Source organism: Leguminivora glycinivorella, chromosome 23 (assembly GCF_023078275.1).
Source record: "Leguminivora glycinivorella isolate SPB_JAAS2020 chromosome 23, LegGlyc_1.1, whole genome shotgun sequence".
NCBI lineage: Eukaryota > Metazoa > Arthropoda > Insecta > Lepidoptera > Tortricidae > Leguminivora > Leguminivora glycinivorella.
In genome coordinates, this window is record NC_062993.1 from 5,236,202 (window position 1) to 5,252,054 (window position 15,853).

The 15,853-nt window shown below is 36.9% G+C and overlaps 1 long non-coding RNA gene across 1 annotated transcript; it reads right to left on the reverse strand.

Moving 5' to 3' along the window:
• Nucleotides 1-1,118: 1,118 nt before the first annotated feature.
• LOC125238391 lies at nt 1,119-8,977 on the reverse strand. The gene is made up of 3 exons (XR_007178438.1): nt 8,775-8,977; nt 7,220-7,223; nt 1,119-1,129 (listed from the first exon to the last, which is right to left on the reverse strand). It is a non-coding gene; the product is annotated as an uncharacterized LOC125238391 (long non-coding RNA).
• Nucleotides 8,978-15,853: the final 6,876 nt, after the last annotated feature.

The window sequence follows — 15,853 nt, forward strand, 5'->3', positions numbered from 1 at the left end:
CTTAAGGAGCACATTAGGGGCTGATCTAAATCCCAGACTTTCAAATTACCTCCATTCTCCCACGCACCGGTGCAGAATAAACCCCCCATTGAGAAAAAAAAGTAAGGCTGCGTCATACTTGCAGCGATTTAAAATCACGACTCGTGCCGTCTTTCACGTTATAATGTTATAGGTAGTTTGAAGGTATTTTCAGTGTAATTGAGTTGATTTCATAACAAAAAAATGTTACTTACTAGATTGTAAGGTGGACGTTCCAAGCAAAAGTTTACATCCTGAAATCCTGATAAATTGGACAAATCAACAGGACGAAATTACTAAAAACATGTACCTTACTGTCCACGTTGGACAAATATCAAACAATGTGAAAAATATCAAAGCGTTAAGATATAAGCCATATCCATTATTCATACTATCCATACTAATATTATAAATGGGAAAGTGTGTGTGTCTGTTTGTTTGTCCGTCTTTCACGGCAAAACGGAGTGACGAAACGACGTGATTTTTTAAGTGGAGATAGTTGAAGGGATGCAGAGTGACATAGGCTACTTTTTGTCTCTTTCTAACGCGAGCGAAGCCGCGAGCAAAAGCTAGTATGTATTATGTTTGCTTGTTACCTATAAATAAAAGATAGGTATTGCTTACTTTTTAATGAATTTTTGGTGCTTTTTTGGTCAGTGTTTTAAATTTGAATGAAAAAGCATTGATGTTTACATTTCCGACAGTAATAAAGTCCGCAGTATCGCTGCTGCAATAATACCATTGTCATTAAAATAGAAGATAGCCAATTACCCCGTAATTTCTCACCGCTTTTTCCTTGACCACAGCCTTACTGAAGCCGTACAACGTGGAATCTGTCCAATAATCGAGTTTGAATTGCCGCTATCATGGAACGAATACATTCGGTCACATTCCGTGTCGTGTACCAAATGTCAATTTGCCTATCGACTGATTTGACTTTATTCGATGTAGGTAGGTAGAAATGTACACGATTGTGCTTCCCTCGCTTTGTACGCTATTGGAGTCAATCGCATTAAGCCAACGATACACATCCCTGCACAACTGGCATGCCAGCCACGTACAAAATACTTGCATGCCAGTTAGTGGCCGAAACGAAAGCCCACAGACTTCGCTGGTTCGGTGAGTTCGGTCACTTACTTAGAATGGGGAACGATCGGCATGCCTTGGGTCGACCGGCTGGTGGCCGTCCGGCGGGTCGACCCAGGTATCGCTGGGAGGACAGTGTGGTGGCGGATCTGCGTCGGCTTCAAGTCAGTAGACTGGGCAGGGTCGGACAAAGGTTTCGGGGGTTAAGATTCACCTTAGATCACTGAGGCAATATTGTTAGTTAAGTAGTTAGTCAGTTAATTTGGCAGTAATTTTGTACGCGGCTGCCATCGTACTAAGTATACAAACACAGTATAATATAAGCAATGTTTAATATAATAACAATGAGTATTAATATTGTTCACTGATTAGCAGTAATTATAGCGGTCAGAAATGCATGCTGCCAATAATATAGTGATGTGGACAGGACAATGTAAGCATGTCGATAATTTGGGATAATATTTGGTTTTAAGTTAGATATCAAACTGGCGTCACGTATCTCTATGTATAAACTTTCGCTACCTACACTATACACACGAAACATCTAGGTATAGGCTATTTTAGAAATTAATGTCTGGTAGCAGCTCATTTTCAGAATTTGGAACCCCCCAATTAGCGTAAGTTATTAACAAAAATTAACTCACTGTCAGTTTTGTGACGACAATAAAATTAAGCATAAAATCTATCTAAAAATTTACTTTTTTCACATTTTGTATGTAGATTATCCCTTTAAAATAAACTTAAAAACAATATTTTTATAGATTTTTTTTTCATCGTCAAAAGAAAATTGAAAAATTGGGGTGGTCCCAAATTCTGAAAATGACCAGCAATTTTGACAGATATTTTAGACAGTCAGACTTCACACTTCTATAGATGATATCAACCTTAAGCTTGCAACATCGTTGCCATTTATCTAAATATATTATCATCATCGTCTCATAAAACTGATAAACCTAAATTGAAAATCATGTTTTTTGATGCACAACAGTGATTCATTGTAACTTATCTTGAAATTCCCCCTCTACTGTTGCAGGTGTCCAAAGGACAAATTAATTTACACATTGCCTTTTTTTGATTCATCTTTATTCATTTGTCATCCATCACATATGTGTAAACTACGGCTACAAAACGTATGTTATTTATATAGCCATAATCGATAGTATATTATCGTCTATCTAAGCACTATTTTCGGGCTTCGCGGTCGGTTTGTTCGCTCCCAGAGGCTTATGCATGAACGCTTTTAACATCTGCCCTAAATAATACAATAATAATGCACATGACTCGTAAAAGCGCTGGTAGCCTAGCAGTAAGAGCATGCGACTTTCAATCCGGAGGTCGTGTGGGTTCGAATCCCGGCCCGTACCAGTGAGTTTTTCGGAACTTATGTTCGAAAACTGCGAAATGACATTCGGTATTTGCCAGTCGCTATTCGGTGAAGGAAGACATCGTGAGGAAACCGGACTAATTCCAAATAACGCCTAGTTACCCTTCGGGTTGGTCAGATGGCATAAATAGCTTTAAAAAGTAATTCTTCCACCAAATCTTGGGATTATTTGTCAAAGCGGACTCCAGGCTCCTATGAGCTGTGGCAAAATGCCGGGATAGGAGGATGTACTTGTATCTTCTTCAGTAAATGAAGAGAAAAATGTATTAAGTATGTATGGAAACGATAATTTTAATTGGACATAAAACTTAAGTAACAAATAAATAATACATAGTGTAATGGAATGCATAATACTCGTATATTTACTACGTTTTGTCTTTGAGGAGCAGTGTGAGATACGAGATTTTTTAAAAGTACTGACGACATGACTTGCTGGCGATTTTTGGTAATCCATGCGTTGCTGTTGGTGCGTGCGTACGTGATCACTGCATGAAATATACTTATTGTTTTCGTCAATTGCACATTCTTCATGATTATTGGCATACTTTTAGCTTACCAAGGATTATTTATATTATAGGATTTAACAGTCTCCATACTAAGAATCGTACCTCATTTTTTAGCGCCGCCTATTAAATGCTATTATAACTACGCTTTTTCAAAATGTGTAGGTATTATTGATATGTGATATCATGATTTTAAAATAAAGAAATATGTCATATGTTCTTATTTTCTTCTTCTTTCTATAATATAAACGGCAAAGTCCTGAGTGACTGACTGACTTAAATCAACGCAGAGCCCAAACCGCTGGTAGTAAAGATTCCAAATTTGGCACGAAGGTTACTTATAGGTCAGGGGCGCACTGAGAAAGGATTTTTAAAATTCATTCCCTAAGGGGGTGAAATGGGTGTTCAAATTTTGTATGGGGACCTTTATTCTGAGATATGAGCTTAAAACTTTGTATTAAGGTAATTCATTAAAAAGGAAGAAAAGTAATGTCAGCGTTTTTGGATTTTCGTACTTTAAGGGGGTCAAAATGAGGATCAAATTTTGTATAGGAAATAAGTTTTATTTTAAGCTATGGACTTGAAACTTGGTAAAAGGGTAGTGGAGTGTGAAAGAAGAAAAATGATTTCAGCGTTTTGGGAAAATCATCCTTTAAGGTGGTAAAACGGGGGTGAATCTTTGTATGATTTGACCTACTTTCTGACTGAAATTTTGCCTGCGTACTTAAATCTGATTTTACGGTTTTTAGAACTCTCTCGGTGAGTATTAGCTGCATGTAGAACGAAAGTACAGTCAGCAATAAAATTAACCAACCATTTGTACCTTGCCGACGGACATCTCATCGTCCGTTCACGGAGATCTGTCTCCACACTATACGCCCTTAAATAAAAGTATCTAGGTACATATACTTTTGTAACAAAATTGAGACAGTCTACTATTATCTAAACTCTATTTTCTAATATAAACTTATAAAGGAATATACGGCATAACTTAATTGAACTAATAAATTAATAATAGCACTTAACATTATTTTGACATGACGCGGCCTAGTTAAATGGAATCCTAAATTGCTAACCGAACCACAAACCGCTTTATGTAGATTATGCCTAACCAAAGAGTGCATGGTACAGAATAATACTAAACTAATGGTATACTAGTGGCTTTGTGGGTACAGCCTGAAAAAAAGGAGTTTTTTTTGTATTAATAGGTAGACGTTTGACCACGATCACACCTGATGGTAATTGATGATGCGGTCTACGGTGGAGCACGCTTACCTATAAGAATAAGAATAAGAAATTTATTTGCTAGAATACTTATAACTAAGGTACAGATGTTCGTGTAAGAAGACAAGTAAAAGTATTCAGTCATCGTCATGACGACATGCAAATGTTTCTTAAAACTAAGTATTAAATTTATTAATTATACAAAATATATAACTAATATTAAAAAATTACAAAATTAAAATCTACACATTCAACAACAATAATAATTAACTTCATTCCATTGTTATATAAATAAAAAAGTATGTCAACGACTAAATATAATTAAAAGAGTTAATCTGATTTATAAAAATTATAAAATAAAACAATATTCCATTCAGTCACTTCCGTTCATTCGTTCATGCTTCCTTCCCGTTCCACTACCATCCATCCCTCATTCATTCCACGATATTGGCGGTAGCCACACATACCTTTGAAGTTGGCTCCTTCTTCATTTTTATTATCCTCCATTTTGTAAAATTATCTTAAAAATAAAAATTAATTTTAACTTACAAATCGAGATTTTGTGAACCCAGAACAGGCTGATCATGCTACAAAAGACCGTCTTCAAGTGTTCGTCGAGACTACAGGGTAAGTCATTAATCTTTTTTACTTTATACGATACTTGGATCTTTGTAGATTTAAAAGATGAGAGTACCCGTTGATTACTAAAAAATAATTATATATGTAAAATAAATGAAATTAACTATGTTTTCCCTTGTTACAGGACGAGAAACCGGGTGAAATAGACAGCCAACATGTACCCCTGCCGGACCAGAAGATGCACGAGGGTGATTTTATTGCGCCATTCGCTTACTAAAGTCAGTATATTCTTGTACACTATAGAAACAGTGCTCCAAGAGAAAACTAGTCAATATGAGATACTCTTGCTTGAAAGAGACCGATTGTACTCATGTGGAAACACAGACTCAGGCAGAGCATTTCACTCCTTGGCGGTTCGCAAAATAAATGTTGAAGCGAAACGCTTAGTGCGTATTTTTGGAATACTAACCGTGAAGCGATGCCGCATTGCCGATTGTCTGGTGGTCCTAAGGTGAAATGGGGACGGAGGAACAAGGTTGTACAGTTCCTCAGCGCACTCTCCGAAATGTATCCTGTAAAATACCGATTAGCTGGCAACCTTCCGACGATGCTCCAGACTATGTAGTCGAGAATTGGTTAGCTCGTCGTCATTGATGATTCTCTTGGCCCTCTTCTCGACTGACTCGAGCGCCGCAAAGTAGAAATTAAAAAGTGTCAACATCGTAGTTTACCAAATCAAATAATGTAAGAAAACGAGACGATATTTACTCTGTATTTTTAGCGTATGTTTTTAGGTAATTACTTAAAAGCGTAAACATTTAATTCGTATATTTTCAGGTAGTTACAAATATAGTGCGAAAAGGTTTTCCCTCGTACTTTTCCGGAAACGTTCGTATGTGTCGTGCTACTTCAGACACTGCCAGTACACTGACTGAAATAGCATGAGTCATGCTATTTATGTTTATCTATGTTTACGGAAACGTACGAACGTGTCATGCTGCATGACACGTTCGTACGTTTCCGTAAACATATAGACCTTGCTCATAGAAAATGTTAGAAAATGTTAAAGTGAAAATCACTTGGTTCTTCAAATCACTATCAGAGTTAACTTGACATACAGAGAACACGTTTTGAAAATGTAGCAAAAACAATACATGGATTGTCAAAAAAAATGTTTACACACTTTTACGATTTTCAGTAGAGAATTGTGACCTGTAGAGGAGAACATCCGGATATTATACCTATAAGGTATTAAAATTAAGCTTCTCACTCTCGTACCGTACTAAACATGGCACTCGACTGAAAAGCTCTGTATTATATCACGATTGTATAATAGTATATTTCGTTATAAGTGCGAGAAGTATGTCATTACTTCACGAGTCCCGAGACATTTTGCCATTCTCGCACGTGTGACAAACGACGTTTTTTAATACAGTTGCGAAAAAACACTACTACAACGAAATAAAACGATAAACAATCCGAACTCCCAATTTTCGCATTGACATTGACGTACCTACCTATCTTTGAAGCTTTTAAACTTGCGTTCATATTTTCGATTTTGCTATCCATCCAACACAATTTATTTATTTCATTGTGTGCCATAAAAACATAAACATTTACGATTTGGGACGATTGTTTAATAAATACCTACATTTTAATTCAATCGACCATTTATGACTCCAAGTATTGCAAATAACATAAAATAATTATGACAAATCGCGTAACATATTAAGGTTTTTGAACGTGCTTACATTAAGTTGGTAACATTGGTAAGACGCCACTACTTTAAATGACAGACGACGCGTTTCGCTCCATTTCACGTTCTGTTTACACGACTCATTATGAGCCACTTTTTTAAAGTATAAACCATTTAATAAATTATGTTTAGTATGACTAAAAATAAACAATTACATAATGAAATATCAATGTTTTAAACATTAATCACTTAATAGTATGTTTATAGTTTTATTACGTCTTAGTATACTAGACTAATATTAAAACAGCTCGGTATGTAGTCATAAAATGGAACACATACTTTTTACGCACTAGTGCGTAAAATAAAACTTCTCGCACGCTAAACAGCCAAAAAACGGGCACTTTTTGAGCGACTGTATTAAAAAATATTATTTACTTGTTTTCTATAATAGAATTAGCTGTTCAGGTGTGCGTTCTTCACAATTTATTGCCAAAACAAGACAAAAGCTACATCACTCAGTTTATCTTTTCATTCCAATGGCTGAAGACGCCATTATGAGTTGAGCCAGCTATAAATTAGGAAGCGAATCTATCATCATTAAATTTCATCGATTTATCTTATTTCATCTGTCTATTTGAAGCAGTAGTACATACGTTAATATGTTGCTTTAGTTTTAATGGCCATAAATGTAATTTTTTTAACCAATCCTTTCCTATTACCCTAGGACACCCATCTTCTACCACTACAAGGGACATGTCCTCAAATTTTGATTCATTAAATATAACATTCAAATTTTTTAATAATCCAATTGGCCTTGAAATGGACTGGTCAAAATTCATCATAGTCAGTTTAGAGTTTTCTATGTTGATCTGCGAGAAAAATTAATTTCTGTCACTTTTATTTATTGTGGTGATGTCTGAACCTGTGTCCACTTCAAACTCAAATGGAATCCCTTCAATTTTAAGCTTTAAAAACATAGTATTTTTTTAAATATGGTATGGTATTTTTTTAAATAACTTACATCCCAAATTAAGTGTCTGATACATGTCATCTAGTTCATTATTTTCACAAACATCTTCCTCTTTTTCTTCAGAGCAAACTACAGTTTTTAGGCTTGGTTTCTTTTGAAGGCATAGCCTATAAATATGTCCCTTCCTGCCACATTCCGAACAGTACTTGAAACGCAAGGTACACTGATCCTTCCAATGGCCTGTCTAACCGCAACACAGGCACTTTGACTGTTGTTGTTGTTGTTGTCGGTTTTTTTGAGGCTGTTGGCTTGCCTTCCTACGATCCATTGAGAGCTTGAACACATCCACTGGCTTAGCTGATAGTTTAAAAGCCATCTCTGCTGTCTCCGCAACTGCTGTTAACTTTGCCAGAGACGCATCAGCCATCTTCAAAACTTCATACCTAATTGTTTCATTGTGGACGCCGTTCAACAATCTTTCCTTCAAGTGTTCGTCTTCATCTAAATCACAGTCTTTAGCCAATTTGCGAACAGCTAGCAGGTATTCTTTTATTGTTTCTCCTTCTTCTTGCTTCCTGTCCATGAACCTCGCTCTGTGCACTGCTAGATTTATCTTGGGGTGGTAAAATTCTTGCAGTTTTTTACATAATTCCTCGTATGTGATATTAATTGGTAGTTTTGGGGCACATAACCCTGACAAAATGTCATAAACATTACTTGTTAATTTTGTTATCAAGAGAGGAACCTTTTTGTCTTCCAAAATATCGTGTAATAACATATAACAATTCAGTTGTTCTTCGTAACTTCTCCAATTTCCACCACTAAAGTTTTCCAAACTCGTAATAGGAAGCGTTGCCTGGTGTGACATGGTGTGACCCGTGTGGCGTGTTTTCACGTATTCTCGGAGCAAGTTACGCAATTCGTCGATATTTGGATTTGGGTTTGTTTGTAATTCCAATTCTTGTACAAGTTTCGACAATGTATCCTTGGTTAATTCCTGCAACCACGCTGTTTGGCCACTTGCGATCTTGCTTTTAAATTCTTCTAGTGACATTATCAATTGTAAATTTCTTCATTGATTTTCAGTTTTATCCAAAATCATGATCAATCATAAATCAATGGCGTATACCGTGTCTGTTTTACCGACAGAGTCGTGACACTGACACGGCGTTTTGATATTGCTTGAATGTTTGCTCTGCTTTACCGACTGGGTTCCTTTACTGTACTGTGTACTGTCAACCCGCTGTGTTGACTTTGACGTTTATGGATTGAGATGTTGATAACCTCTATTTGTGAAATGTTAACAATACATACAGTTTTACGTAGATTCGTAACCGCCTCGTCGCCAGTGTGATACCCAGGTGCTCAAGTGGGTTTATTGGTAGCATATGGTAATTAATTAATACCAATCTGAATGCTTTAACTATTATTTATTGTAATAAATTGATACACAACAGCTTCACGTTAGTATATCTATCCCAAGAGAGGGAGGGGGGGACGGAGCAGGCGTTTAGTTACCACAAGTTTGAACTAAGTTAGGATAAATACAGTTCCCAAATAAGTTGTGCCATTTTGTGGATTAAGTTTTGATGTGACTTAGACCTGATTTAGACGGCGTGCGAACTCGTATGCGATTTTAGTTACATTGCGGGCCGTTGAGGGCACATACAATTTTGCACAGCCATCAAATACCGCAATGTAATAAAACTCGAGTTCTCGTACCGTCTAAATGGGCCCTTACGGTCCGATTCGTTTAAGCCAAATGAGATCTTGATACAATCATCATCATCAACCTGCGTTATCATGGCATTTACCTTGGCTCAGGAGAATCTGGAGTCCGCTTTGACAACTAATCCCAATATTTGGTGTAGGCGCTAGTTTTACGAAAGCGACTGCCATCTGACCTGAACTCGACCAACCCGAAGGGTAACTTAAATACCTAGGCCTTATTGGAATTAGTCCGTTTTCACATTATCCGATCTGATATCGGATCCCGGAAGGATTTCAATGCAAAAAATCCAAGATGGCGCCTGTAATGTATGGGATATCGGTCCGACATCCGATATCGGATCGGATAATGTGAAACGCACTTAGTCCGGTTTCCTCGCGATGTTTTCCTTCACCGAAAAATGACTGGCAAATTGCAAATGGCATTTAGCACATACGTTCTGAAAAACTGATTGGTACAAACCGGGGTTCGAACCCGCAAACTCCTGATCGAAAGTCGCACGCTCTTACCGCTAGGCCACTCTAGATACGATATGAATACTGTACCTGTGTCAAAAATCATGTTTTGCTTGAAGAAGCATCCACATTGACAAATTTTGATTTAAATTAAATTTCACCACTGTCTTCTACAGCTGTAGAAACTCATATATTATGTAGTATTCAGTGTGTAAAGGGCCCTTAAACCTAATTTAAGATGATTATTCTAAGGAACCTTTAGGTATAAAATGTCACATATTTAGAAAGTTATTCAATGACGCCCACTCTGATTACATTTTAATGGCTGAAATTCGAAGTCAGGCTTGCATTTTGAACCTACGCAAAGCCATACTAACATTGTATATGGGAAAGTGTGTGTGTCTGTTTGTTTGTGCGTCTTTCACGGCAAAACGGACTGACTAATTTACGTGATTTTTTAATAGATATAGTTAAAGGGATGGAAAGTGACATAGGCTACTTTTGTCTCTTTCGAACCCCCCACTTCCCTAAAATGGGGAGTGGAAATTTGTATGGAGCATTCCGCAATTTTCGAATTTAATGCGAGCGAAGCCGCGGGCAAAAGCTAGTACACATTTACATACACACATATAACATATAATCACGCCTGTATCTCATAAAGGGGTAGGCAGAGCACATGAACTACTCAAATTTCAGTGCCACTCTTGGCAAAAAGGGGTTGAAAGAAATCAAAATTGTGACATTGCAGTGACAGGTTGCCAGCCTCTCGCCTACGCCACAATTTAACCCATATCCCATAGTCGACTTCTACGACACCCACAGGAAGAAAGGGGGTACACATTTATAGGTAATAAATGTATCTACATACTTTTTTTAGTCTTAAGTGTCATTTAGTCAAGTCGCTACTTGTATTTTTCACCAAAAAATAACATTTTCAACCCCCGACGCAAAAACGACCGGGGTGTTATAAGTTTGACGTGTCTGTCTGTGTGTATTTGTCTGTGGCATCGTAGCTCCCGAACGGATGAACCGATTTCGATTTTTTTTTTGTTTGAAAGCTAAGTTAGTCGGGAGTGTTCTTAGCTATGTTTTATGAAAATCGGTCCACTATGTCGCGGTCGGGGGTTTTGTCAAAATTTTAATTTTGTGGTTGGGTTATGTCAAACATGGTATGAAATGTAAACATTACGTTAGCTCAAGAAGACTTGTGTTGTGGACACTCAGGCAACGATATTAGGTACACAGTGTGTTACCAACAAGTGGACTTTATTAAAGGAAGGTAATCTTATATAGTTACTTAGCTTAATTTAATTAATAATTTAAAATTTTGACTTTATAAACTTTCTAACAAAAATCACACCTCGGACACTGGCGATCAAATATATGAAAGATGCGCGTTCCTAGCACACAGTCTAAGCTCGTGTAGGTGAACGCGTACTATGCTTGTATGAGTGAAATATGACAGGTCGACTGTTCGCGTTTTTGACAGGCGGTAACTGTGAGGTAACCGAGAGGGGGTGGGCAGCACTTTCAGCAGGGAGCGGGAGTACTCTTTATTATACTGTGCAAAAATGTTATGGCCTACTTGTCAAGTATACTTACTACACATATACTTGTCAAGTAAGGGCAATGATAGCTCATAATGAGCGATGTGAGTAATGACAATGACAATTAAGAAGTGCACGCATTACATTTAATGTTGGGATTTCGGAAAATTAATTTATCAGTTAATTTAAATATGATTTACTGATATGCGCAAACGATTGCTAATAGGCTACTTGACCCTTTTTTAAAGTCTATCTTATATTATTAATTACTGTCCAATTAATCGAAAAAAAAAACTACCATATTTTATTACGACTTGAAAACCGCAAAAAAACATTTATAAAGTACACTTTCACTTAATCAGGCAAAAACAACATAAGCCATGTTTATCTATAGGTTGTCTATGCGTGACGTAATTCAATTGAATTGAACAGAAAATTTTCTGACATTTAAGTATGAGGCATAGTTCATCATATCAGTGATTGACTCGTCATGAAGTTAAGTTAGGTTCTATGACGTCACTACATGTCTGACAGCATTTTCGGTGGCCAAAGTAAAAAAAACATATTACACACATTTTTAATCGAAAAAACGTAGCCACCATACACTTTTAATACCCAAAATCTATAGACATTGATTTCTTATGTCAAATACTACAGGAAACAATCATTTCTTGTGCTAAATTCGATATGAGTCTAGTAGCCTATTGACTGTATTATTATTATTGGTTTTCATAAATGCCCGGGTGGTGGTGACACACTGTATAATGTATACCTACAAATTCCTATATACATATAAAGCATCCAACGCTTAGGAACAAATATTATTAATTCCCACAAAATGCAACCAAAAAATGGTCAAAGAATGGAAGATAACAATATATTAACGACAGAAAAACGCAAAGGGAAGAGTTATAGGAAGTACTCCGAAAATGGGGCCCTTTTTATAATAACGTCTGTATAATGCAGCAAGGCGCGACTTTTTTTGTGGCTTCTTAACGATGTACACTTAGCTTCACAAGCATAAAAAAGACAATAATTTTAACAATTTAGTTATAATTTTAACAATTTAGTTTATATTTGGGCCATTTTTTCAAAGTTGTCCACCCTACTTTTTTTGGATTTAGAAATTTTTATGTGGTTTCCACTCAGCTATTTCTATTTTAATAGGAGAAAAAAGTGTCCCAAGGTTTTTTCCCATTCCGTTACCATTTTTTCATACATTTTGTATGGCGGTAACGGAATGGAAGGTTCTAAAAAATGTATGGAAATCTTGGGACATTTTTTTTTCTCCTATCAGGATCGAAAGAGCTCGCGATTCTGAGTAATAATCGCGTAAAAATACCCACGTTAAAAAAAAAGTAGGGTGGACAACTTTGAAAAAAAAAAAAAAAAAAATGGCCCACCCATACTTGTCTATTACTCAATACACGCGCATCATTTCATGTCTGTGTAAAAAAACATCAACGACTCAGGAAAAATATTTATATTATCTAAGGCGCCTCAAAAGAAGCGTTAACAAATTTTTTGAAGGAAATTTAAAATTATGCAGATTATGCCCAAAAAACAAAAAATAATTAAACCCAGCCGTGGACAGTTTTATTAAAAGTTACAAATAAAGTTATTATTCACTTTGGACTTTTGTTTAATTATTTCTCCGGAGTTTCCATGGCACTGGATCATGCAACGAGGGACAATAATTCAAGTTTTAATCAATTTTAAGGAGTTGAAATTACTTTCCTATGGATAATACTAAAACGAAACCGAGAAAACCATAGGTCTGCTTTTTTAGGGTTCCGTTGTCACTGAGATTATCCGCAGACGGACGGACGGACAGACACGACGAAACTATTGTAAGGGTTCCATAATAGTTTCGCCATGTCTGTCTAGGAAAATTATTGAACTTTTTGAAATAAATACGGGAAACTACGGAACCCTACACTGAGCGTTTCGCGAAACGCTCTTGGCTGGTTTTGTTGCTAATTGTTCTGTTATTTCTTGTATATGACTGTTTGTTTCTAAATAAAGAGAAAGAAAGAGAAAGAGGAACGTTAAGCGAATACGAAAATTAACAAATGGGCGGCTATATTTCCGAGCTCATATAACCCGGCAACCTTCAAATCAAGAGTGAACAGGCATCTTCTGGGCGAGCTCATCTCCATCATAGGCCACGTCTTTGCCTTTGGCTAGTCTGTCGCCAAGAGAGAGCCCATTAATAATAAAAAAAAAACACACTAACATTTTAAACCTAGAAGAATTTATAAACATAGCTAGGGTACCATTCAAAAAAAGCGCTGGTGGCCTAGCGGTAAGAGCGTGCGACTTTCGATCCGGAGGTCGCGGGTTCGAACCCGGCTCGTACCAATGAGTTTTTTGAACTTGTGTTCGAAATGACAGACAGACGGATGGAACAGAAAAACAAGAAAAAAAAACTGATTCTATAAGGGCCCTTCCTCATGTGTCAATTATATAAGGGCCAAATCAATTTATTTGTTTTAATAGATTTTTGAACTAAACTTGGTTGAACAAACGAAGTAAATATTTACGTATTTTCCGTACTGAAGCGATATTCAAATAATTGAACGACTTACGGTATTTTAATGTGAAATGGGCACATTTGTTTGAAATACGCAATTCACAGGTTCCTTATAAGAATATTTTATAAGAAGGTTTAGTATTCATTGGACTGCGTACGTCTGAGACTCAATTTCAGAATAGGCAGAGAGCTAAATCCAGAAATTGACAATTTTACCATGATACTATATTTCCGAGCTCATATAACCCGGCAACCTTCAAATCAAGAGTGAACAGGCATCTTCTGGGCGAGCTCACTCCATCGTAGGCCACGTCTTTGCCTTCGGCTAGTCTGTGGCCAAGAGTAAGCCCATTTATAATTTAAAAAAAATACTAAGCAGTTATGTGAACTTGTGTAGGTATCATTTGAATAAGTGCTTCCTAAGTTTAACAAAAAAAAAATGATTGAAAGAGTTAATAACCTAACCACAAAATAAAAAAAATTAAAAAACCCCCGACCGCGACATAGTCGACCGCTTTTCATGAAACATGGCTAAGAACACTCCTGACTAATTCAGCTTTCAAACAAGAAAAAACAAAATCTAAATCGGTTCATCCGTTCGGAAGCTATTATGTCACAGACAGACACATACACACAAACAGACAGACACTTCAAACTTATAAATACAAACTTAACTTCAAACTTATAATTTTGACGACCGGTCTGGCTCACTCGGTAGTGACCCTGCCTGCTGAGCCGCGGTCCCAGGTTCGAATCCCGGTAAGGGCATTTATTTGTGTGATGAGCACAGATATTTGTTCCTGAGTCATGGATGTTTTCTATGTATATAAGTATGTATTTATCTATTTAAGTATGTATATCGTCGCTTAGCACCCATAGTACAAGCTTTGCTTAGTTTGGGGCTAAGTTGATCTGTGTAAGGTGTCCCCCAATATTTATTTATTTATTTATTTATTTATTTGTTGCCTGTGTGGTGACGGGTTAAGAATTTCACCACCCCCTTTCTTTCCGTGGGTGTCGTAAAAGGCGACTGTGGGATATGGGTTAAATTGTGGCGTGGGCGAGAGGCTGGCAACCTGTCACTGCAAATGTCACAGTTTTCATTTTCTTTCAACCCCTTACTTGCCAAGAGTTGCACTGAAGCTTTAGTAGTTTCATGTGCTCTGCCTACCCCTTTATGGGATACAGGCGTGATTGTATGATTGTATGATTATTTAGAACACCCCGTCGTTTTTGCTTCGGGAGTTAAAAATATTTACATTCATATTTATGTCAACTGATGAAAGAGTAATAAGCATATACCTCTATATTATTTGTAGTAAAGTATATTATATTTATAGTAAAGTATATTTATAGTATATTACTATAGTAAAGGGCTCATTCAGACTGCGCGAAAGCTCGGACTAAGAAATTAATTAATTAATGTCTCTTTTTTCGATCCTCTTCAAATATTGACCCTTTTTGAGACTAACTCGTTGCCTAAGAAACATACGCATAGACCGCAGAAAACATGTATTCCAATCACACAGTTTCAGATCTAAAGCGACTTCAAAATAAAAACGATTTGAGACATCCGAATAATATACGACGTACGAAATTTTCTTTTAGAGTTCTGTTCCCAAAAGCAAGACAAAGATTTTTTTTTATAGCCTATAGGTATTGTTTCCCACTGCTGGGCAAAGGCCTCCCCTGTTTCCCGCCACTCGTCACGGCTCTTTGCATGCAAGACAATGAATATTTAATGATTAACACAGGTATTTGTTGCTGAAGCTCTGGTGCCGTAGCCGAATGGCATTTCTGCGACGCGAAACGAAAACGAAACGCCACGAAAGGTAGTCTGGCTCTGCCGCGCCAATACGCACGAGCGATAGAGATAGATATCTACGAGCGTTTCGTTTCGTGAGCGTTTGTGCCATTCGGCTACGTACTCTGACCGGTCGTCAAAAGGCTTGAATGACTTGAATAAAAAGTTACTCACAAAACCTTGTTTTCAAATAACGAAAACTAAAGCCTAAATTTCCTAAGAAGCTTGTTTTTCCCAACACCTCTGAAGCCTCGAAGAAAGGGTAGCAACCCTCCCGTTAGTATGAATCCGGTCGCCGTGGAGGGAGGTCGTTTGGTCGCCAATA